Source organism: Hyposmocoma kahamanoa, unplaced genomic scaffold (assembly GCF_003589595.1).
Source record: "Hyposmocoma kahamanoa isolate Upper Pololo Valley unplaced genomic scaffold, ASM358959v1 122, whole genome shotgun sequence".
Taxonomy (NCBI): Eukaryota; Metazoa; Arthropoda; class Insecta; order Lepidoptera; family Cosmopterigidae; genus Hyposmocoma; species Hyposmocoma kahamanoa.
Genome location: NW_020653424.1, coordinates 270,299 through 279,040, shown reverse-complemented (window position 1 = coordinate 279,040; position 8,742 = coordinate 270,299).

The following is an 8,742-nucleotide window of genomic DNA, read 5'->3' as shown; positions in this document are numbered from 1 at the left end:
TTTCTTCGTTGATTCATTTGCATGTAGGCATTGTTTCGTCGGAGGCTCTACTCGGCCTCGGGCTTCCATCTTATCGGAACTAAACCGTCCACCTCGTCGAGAGCGAGTAATTCGAAATGATTGGATCGATCGGCGATACTCGGCCGGAACCGATGTGACCGAGCAGTCGTAACTCGAATGAGAAATGGCTAACTAATTGAAGGGGAAGGAAGTGTCTAACATGCTTTTTTTATTATTATTATTATTATTACAAACAGGTGCTCGCTTGCGTGCAATTTCGTTTCATTTCAAGCGACGATTTGACTTTTTGCGACTTGTTTGCTAACAAAATCCCAATAGTAATTTAATATAGCAAATTTATGTGTACCTATTTATTAAAATTTTGCCGTAACGCGTAAATAGGCAGAGTCACATTTCATTCATCCCGTGGATGGCAGTTGCGAAACGCGTAATTATTGGGTCATCTCCAGAAATCAATTTTAACCGCTGCTTTTGGTGAATACGACGATGCATGTGGTGAGCTACAAGTGTCAGAGGGATGCGGGAAGCACACCTGTCCTTGGATTATTGCACACATGAGCGCGCGCGATCGGGTGTCGCCCGCCGCCAGCACAAAGAGACAGGGCATGACGGTCGTTGCCTTATTGCCACCAATCACAACTATTCTACCTAGCTTTTCTGTAAGCAAGCAAGTTTTTCTATTTTCGATAGAGTCACATCGTACAAAACATTGTAACTGCACAAGTATCTGCTTCTAATTACACCAAGTGTTTACATGAGCCCTAGTATTTATTAGGAACAAACTAATAGCAACTTCCGGTGAGAACACTGTCGAGATTTCCTTCCCCCGAGGCGAGTTGTAAGTATCTAAGCGTAGAGTTTATTCAATCGCCTTTAAACTCTTGTAACAAGGTACTCGCAGTAACGCATAAACGAGTTTTACTACTCTTATTATATACTTTCTTAGGTTTTCGTGATTGTTACACACAGGACATGAAACTATCTTTTCGAATTTAAATCGCGTATAAGTATTTGTTTTTTTAACAAACCAACGTTCTTGGTTCTTAACTTTTCTATCGTTATTCTAATAGATCTAAGATACAAATTGTAATTATCCATAAAGTTGGTTGCCCTCGCGTCTGTGTGTAGTCGTTATAGATCATTTCGAGTTCTTAGGTATTCGCGATTGTTACACATAGGAAATGAAACTATTTTTTCGGATTTAAATCGCGTATATTTGTTTTTTCAAACATACCGACATTTCAGGCCCTTTACAGGTCCCATGGTCACGGTTCACTGAGGTGGTACAGTCTTCAACCAGTTACGTCTAATATTGATGCAAACCACCCTATTTTTTCACTATAGTTACAATAGTTATTAATTAAATACCTTATTTTTAATTTTACAAAGAAACATTCCAACTTACACTACATTAAGTTTTACTAATTACTTTATTGAATGAATTTTTATTAAGTTCAATTTATTATTAATTAATAATAGAAATTAGAATAAACTAAAACATATTATATAGTACTGCAATCTTATGCCTGTTTGGGATTTTTCATTAGAGGTAATACTGGATCCCAAATGAAAATTTAACATGGAAGCGTCATATAAATTCTATGGGTCGTAATCCAGAACTCTACTCAATGCTCAAGTCAGGATTTGAGCAGATTTGAGTATGATTTCAAGCACTGGAAATACGACCCTAATGGCAAGGACTTGGGTATGATTTTCAGTGCTCACTGCAATACTCAAGTCCTGACTGGAGCTTGCGGTGGTACGGAGAAACCATCTTCCCTGTTGAAATTAGGATGTTTTTTAATTTCAATGGCCTCTCGCAGCATCCTGTGTAGATAACGGACTTCTTTTGCAAGGGACCTGGGGTTTGTCAAACTTCATTGAATGTGTAGGTTTATCCATGACATGCTCGCAGACTGCAGACTTGTTTACGCGACGGTGTTTGACATCAGCTATACATATGTATGTCCTTTGACGCGGGTACAAATACTTCGCTTTGTTTGTCCAATGTAAGAGAGACCGCACTCACAGTCAAGCTTGTAAACTCCTGCATCCTGTAAGGGGATGTTACATTTCACGGGTCTCAGGAACTGAGAAATCTTCCTCAGGGGCTTGAAATAGGTCTTGATAGATGCACGCCTGAGGACTCTTCCGATCTTGTCTGTAAGCCTCTCACGTAAGGTAAGATGGCAGGTCTTCGCTCGACTGTTGGTGGTTTCATACGGGGCCTGCGGCATTGGCGTGGAATGTTTAACTTATTCGCATGTAGGACTTGCTTTATATGCTGAAGTTCCCCTGCTAGATGATTACTGTCATAGTAGTAATAAAATAATTTGTAAAACTTAATGTAGCGGAAGTTGGAATGTTTCTTTGTAAAATTAAAAATAAGGTATTTAATTAATAACTGTTGTAACTATAGTGAAAAAATAGGGTGGTTTGCATCAATATTAGACATAACTTGGTTGAAGACTGTACCACCTCAGTCAACCGTGACCATGGGACCCGTAAAGGGCTCGAAAAGTCGGTTTGTTTGAAAAAAAAAATACGCGATTTAAATGATTTAAATCCGGAAAAATAGTTTCATTTCCTATGTTATAAATCATTGTTTCTTTTTCGTTTTTTTTATTAAGATGTTGCATTCTTAATCCGTAAATTTGGTAATAGGAACTTATCGACTAATCCGTAGAATAAAGATCTGTGTGCAAGACTATTTGTTCCCAGGACATAGTACATTTCGGTCGTTTTTCTTCGCCTTAGTTTGAATAACAAAATAATTCTCGTAACGTACTTATTCTCTCTTCGCTATACAATCACATCGGGCTCTGTTCTGCGGATGAGTCGTTATGTTTGGTTATAAAAAAGAAACCACTCGTTTTCTGTGGTTTCAGCTTGGTGAAATATGGTGCGTGTCTCATTATTCACAAATTTCACAATCTCTTTAGGTGCCTACTTACAACGGTAACGTGTGATGAATAGTTTACAGCAAAGGACTTGTAATGAAACATTTCTTATTATACCTAATTATTAGCGAATTATGATACCTAGGTACATGTGTAGTAGACAGCCGGGTGACTTCGCTGATTATTTATTTCGGTGGGTACGTTTCGCGTTTTACAAGCTCGCGTAGGCAAATTGGCATAGGTTTAGAGTACACTTCACCGTGTAGTGGATGAGGTGAGCGAATTGCGCGTTGCGCGCCACCGCAAACAACCCGCTCGGAACCACTGTTAGGCGCACTTCTCTGCAGCTGTCTTCGTGTAACGTTCCGTAATACGAGAAACCATTAAAGTTTTAGATCACGTGGTGCGACCACTTACGATTGGTGTCATAGAGATCAAGAAATACATTATATTCTTGGTAAAGAACCGAGATATATACCGAGAAGATGATAGCTTCAACACCGAAACATAAAGTGAGATATTGCGCAACGAAAATGATATTACAGGCGAAGCTTGCCGGCCGAAATTCTGGATTTCGCGGTTGTCGCAACGCAACACCCGTAACGTAGACGTATTTCTTATGTTGCGATTATATATTTTTTCCAATATTATGGTAAACATGTTACTTGAAAACATTAAGGTAGGTATGTCTAGTGTTTTAGGAACTTACCTGTCTAGAGAAAGAGGAACTTGAAACACGTTCAAAAGTCTCGCTAATAGAAAAAGCTTCTCTGAACAATTTTTCTGCACTACAAAAGTTTTATTTTATGTGCCGTTTGTTTGACGCAGTGGCGCGTGCGACACGAGTCTGGCGTTGGTGCCTTCCGCGCAGCAGCTACTACGTTACTAATATTACGTTTACTACGTTAATTTACTAATATATATTTTTACTATAACACATTTACTTAGAACTGTCCAACAAAAGGCCTGCCAAATCTGTAGAGTCGTAGGAGTTATGTGGTAGGCGACAGCGGTCCAATTGGTCCAATAAATATCGCGTAACATACATACAAAAATTTGTATGTATGTTACGAGATAACTCCGCCATTTGTGAACTTACATTGATGATTCTTTTTGTTGGAAAGAGGGTACCTCAGATGTGGACCCATTTAAATTCCAAGAAAATATTCCACTTCTAAGGGTGGTAAATTAGGGGATGAATGACTTTTGAGGTCGGTTTTTTTAACCAGAGGTTAGGTTATTCTTCGACGCATTTGTATACCGTACTTCGTGCTATTAATCGAAGTATCTACCTGCCTAATAATACGTAAGATAAGTTTGCAAATAAGCAGGTGCATAGTCATCGCATAGTATAGCATCTGCAATCCTACTATGATTAGTATAGGTTCTTATGCGTTAGCTCAGTAGGTAACAGAGGTATACACAAGTTATTTTGTAGAGTAGGTTGGCCGTCTTCGAGAACATCTACACGTCATATCGATACGTAATGCATTTCTAACAGGTGCGGTGCGAGATACGTCACGAAGCTCGGCCGGTGCAGTGCACGGAAGTGGCGGCTGCGCGGGCGGCAGGCAAGCGAGCGCGCCCTCGTGTCTTCCGAACCGTGTCACAAACCCCCACTGTTACTACTCAACTCACTGACCGTATCTTCATATTGATACATAGCTTTAGCAAAGTTCTCCTTTGCGTAGCCATGTTCTTAAACAGATTTAGTTATTTACTTTCCGAGACGAGCAGACGTCTAAAAGGTTAAATTTGTTTAAGTCGGTTAGGTGCAGAATAAAATTCCAAGTACCTATCAGCAAGGAACTCTTGACCATAAACTTAGATAATATAGATTACGCCATGCGGAATTTTAAAGTTTGTAAAAGTTTTCCTGTCTTATGTTCAGGAGTAGGCCTAGTTCGTATAATTTTATTATATATAACAGTTAATAAAATTCACCCTACCCTTAATTTCAATACGATCTGTCCAGCAAAATGTTCACCAATAGTGTAAAATCCAAAACTCACACATAACTTAAACTTAATTATTTATAACTTTGGGAAAACGCGTCACACTGAAACAGACGAATGGTCAATAATTTTATAAACAATGATGCTTTTTTGTTTACCACAAAAATGTTCGTTATATATTTAATTTGGTTATAAAATTTGAATATTGCACGGAGAACGCGATTTAATACACGGGTTTTAGACACGCGTCTCGGGCAGCAGTTACAAACACGGCAGTAGAACAGAGACTGGCGCTTGAAGGTGGGGCCGGGCCGCCAACCGTTTTGCCTACCACCACCGCTGCGCTACCTCTAGCCGCCACGGGCCGCTGCCTGCACACCTGCACCAGCAAACACTATGATCACCGTACGATGCATTGCCACATCGATGACTGCAGCTTAACAGTGCCATCCTTAAAGTTTATTACTCAGTTAATTCAATCTGCTGCAAAATTTAACTGCCTCAGTCGCCGAACGGTTACCATGCTGGACTGCCACGCCGAGGTCCCAGGTTCGGTCCATGGCCTCCGCGGCACATGGTATCCCTATGTTGAGTGTGTGCGTTATTATTATTATTATTAATCAATGTTTTTTAAACAACTTACGTACTGATGTTAATATATTGTACAGATTGTACAGTCGAACATCAACATTGACACTGACGGTGGCTGAGTTTATAAAAATCGTTACACTTAAATTTATTTTCCATTTAAAAAGATTAGAAACATTTGAAAGACCTTTAATATCATGTAACACAGAACCGGAATGATTACACGCGACATCATACTAGTACCTACGTAGTAGATAACTACCTTTTTTAAATGATTATATTATAGGTATCTATGTAGAACATAATAGTTAAAAGTTTAATTGTGCAAATAAGAAAGAGATAATATTATTTGAGCCTCAAAGATATGACAAATTTATCTATTGTAAATGGGCATTTTTTTTAATAAACGATATTTTCGGAACAAACATGTTCGAAAACACAAGCAAATGGCTTCTGAAATTTGCTTGCGTTTTCGAACATGTTGTCCGGTCAAATTAGGTTTTAATTAATACAATATTACCTATAAGTATAGAAATATAATCAACATGTACTTTGTTTTAAAAATCAGTATCTATTTTTACTGCTCATTCGTATTAGTTTTCAGGCACAACTTATAAGTGTCAAAGTTAATTTATACAAATGAAACATTTTTTGCGTGAACAGATTAAAATATCCATTGATATAAAATTTATTTTATCTAGTCTTAGAGAAAGAGGGTCAATCATTAAAAAAGATCACCTTTTAGAATTTTTGTCTGCTGCTTTTGCAAATTTAAAATGATCATTTGAATATATGCCAATAAGAAATTACGTAGTCACCAATTAGGAGGCCAAATTTTGCGAAGACGGTTGCGCGAAAGTTTAAATGCGCGACAGTTCATTTGCGCGAATGGTCAGATGCGCGATAGTTCATTTGCGCGAATGGCGATAGCACGAAGACAGATTTGCGAAAGTTGGAAGGCAAGTTAATTGTGTCAAAGAACACCCAAATGAAGTTTTACAAAAATAAAAGTATAGTTTTGTCTTTGTATTTGATTGTTCAACGACTTTTTAGTCGTAGTGCCATCTATGAGAAATCTATGAATGTTTCATTACCCAGTTAGATACCTTTACTACTACCAGCTCTGGTGAGAGATGTCGCTATTCACTTGTATTTTAAATGTTTATTGAATTGATATTCAATTACTTTTTGTGAAATTACTCCACTAGTTTGTTATAATTATTAAACACAAAGATCAGAAAAAATTCCTTCGATTTGGCCGGATTCGAGCCGACGTCTTCTAGAGTACCGTGTTAGACGCTATACCAACTAATCCACGGAACGAACCAGCGGACCTCACTAATTTCTCTATATGCTTGTTATCGTGTCTATGTGTTATGTTCAACTACGACTACGACTACTGCGATTAAAAAGTCGTTGAAAAACCAAATACAAAGACACGACAACAAGCACATAGAGAAATTCGTATTTAGACAATAAAACTGAAAAAAAAATACATTTTTTCCATTGCATCCGTGTAACTATTTTAAGATTGCTAATTTTAATGTTAAAGTCGCATCATAATACGAACTGAGAGAATGAATAGTCGCAGAGCTGCCAATAAAACATCATAGTTTTAACATTACAATAAGTTTACTTTTTGTAGCGCGTTACGGTACGAAAAGTCAATGTAAGGTTAAAGTAATATTGTTTTAACAGGTTGTGGTAGGCCCCAGGTTTGAAATGTACGCTTGTAGACATTCATTACCATAACCTTCTCGGTTACGGGCATTGCAGGGTGTGGTCTTTTTTTATACCTCCATAGTGATTGGTCATGTTCACACGAACGCAACCCAACACAAATGTAACAACAGAGTAAAACCAAAACTTAACAGAAAAAATAACGCAAAACGAAAACTCAACAATAAAAACAAAAACTCAACAACATGACCCATACGCAGCAACGAACACATTCAATAACGACAGCCGCCAGAAACCGAATGAAGAAAGAAAATCGCGGTGATGCGATGCACTGGTGCGGATGCAACCCGATAACTTGATTCTGTTATCCATCCCTATCGATCAAAAACTGACTTTTCATTTTATTATTCTTAATAAGAAATATTTTTCAATTTAATAAAGTATTCAAGTAATAGTCTTATAGCAATAAATCATTCACATATAACAAATAAAAACAATTGAATAAACAAAAAGGACAGCCAAACGTTGTTATCCCCGAAATATTGCCAAGAGGATAAAACATCTTTTCACAGGAAATAGATTTTTGAGATTATGTTATGTTTTAAATATGGTGTTTTAAATAAAAGTACGAAAAAATCTTGCTTTAATTTTTAGCCCGGTCCCATAGTCCCCAGGTACCGGTACCCAGGTCCCATGGTCACGGTTGACATGGGACCTGTAAAGGGCCCGAAGCGTCGGTTTGTTTGAAAAAAACAAATATACGCGATTTAAATCCGGAAAAATAGAGAAACACACAAACAAACACAATCGCGAAAACCTAAGAATACGGCATCACCTTTTTTTTACATTTTTGGACTTTGAATTCATCTCAGAGTTTAGTATGTAATTTTGAATGCAATCAACGAAATAATAAACATACGTTTATTAACTTATTAAGTTTAAAAAAATACCTAAATTTTATTGAAACTATCTAATAGTATGACAAAACATAATTTCAGGTACTGTATTCGCACAAATTCCAAATAAAAATACAATTTTAAGTTACTTGGTACGTCAAGAAAACAGTTAAAGGGGGCATTCATTATCCTGCATTGCAGCCCGCCTTGCTGTTCGCCGCGCTATGGAGGATTATGAATGTAGTCGCAGCCAACGCCCGCCGTAGTATGTACATACGTGAAGCTTGACACTTTGAACTTTGGACCGTTCTTATCGCAAGCGGCGTAGCGTTGGATTCTTAGAGGATGGAAAAAAATAAAAGAAGTTGGATTTCAATCTTAAGTGTCAAGCTTGACGTGCTCTTGACTCTGTACGTGGGTATCTTAGAGGACGAAAAAAAATAAAGGAAAGGAGTTGCCCTATCTACGAAATAAACGTACCTGACCTAAACCAAAATGTCCACCACAAATGGCTGATTTAGTGTTGTACCATAATCATAGATAAGTCAATATCGACATGCAAATGTATGGACTGAATGTTGAAACTGTTTTTTATTTTTGCAAATTTGTATAGTTTACTGTAATCAAAGTATGATTAATACTAGGCTATTATTACTAGGCAAGTAATGAGCCATTTTAATCAAAATTAAATATGAAGTTATT